The following is a 381-nucleotide window of genomic DNA, read 5'->3' on the forward strand; positions in this document are numbered from 1 at the left end:
GGGGGCCCAGGGAACAGGCTGGGGCTGTGTCCTGCAGGGCTCCAGAGCCCTTGCCAAGACCACCCACTGGCCGGGCCCAGACCCTGAGCTGGTGGCGAACCTCTCCCGCGTCCCTGCCTCTGCGACCTAATGGCACAGGCAGTCTGCATGGGAGACGGTCTGTGGGACCTGGCCCCCACTGTTAGGGCGGCCTGAGGAGACTGAGGGCCAGCTGGGTCCTGGGGGCCTGGCTCCCTCAGCGATGACAGCAGCTGGACAGGGTCTGAGGACCTGGCCCTGAGGGAGCCACCAACTGAGAACTGCCTCTTCAGCCAGGCCTGGGCACTGGCGGGAGGACCCAGACTGGGTGCTGGACGAACACTCCAGGGCAGGGTAACTGCC

Source organism: Balaenoptera physalus, assembly GCF_965194825.1.
Source record: "Balaenoptera physalus genome assembly, chromosome: 19".
Classification (NCBI taxonomy): domain Eukaryota; kingdom Metazoa; phylum Chordata; class Mammalia; order Artiodactyla; family Balaenopteridae; genus Balaenoptera; species Balaenoptera physalus.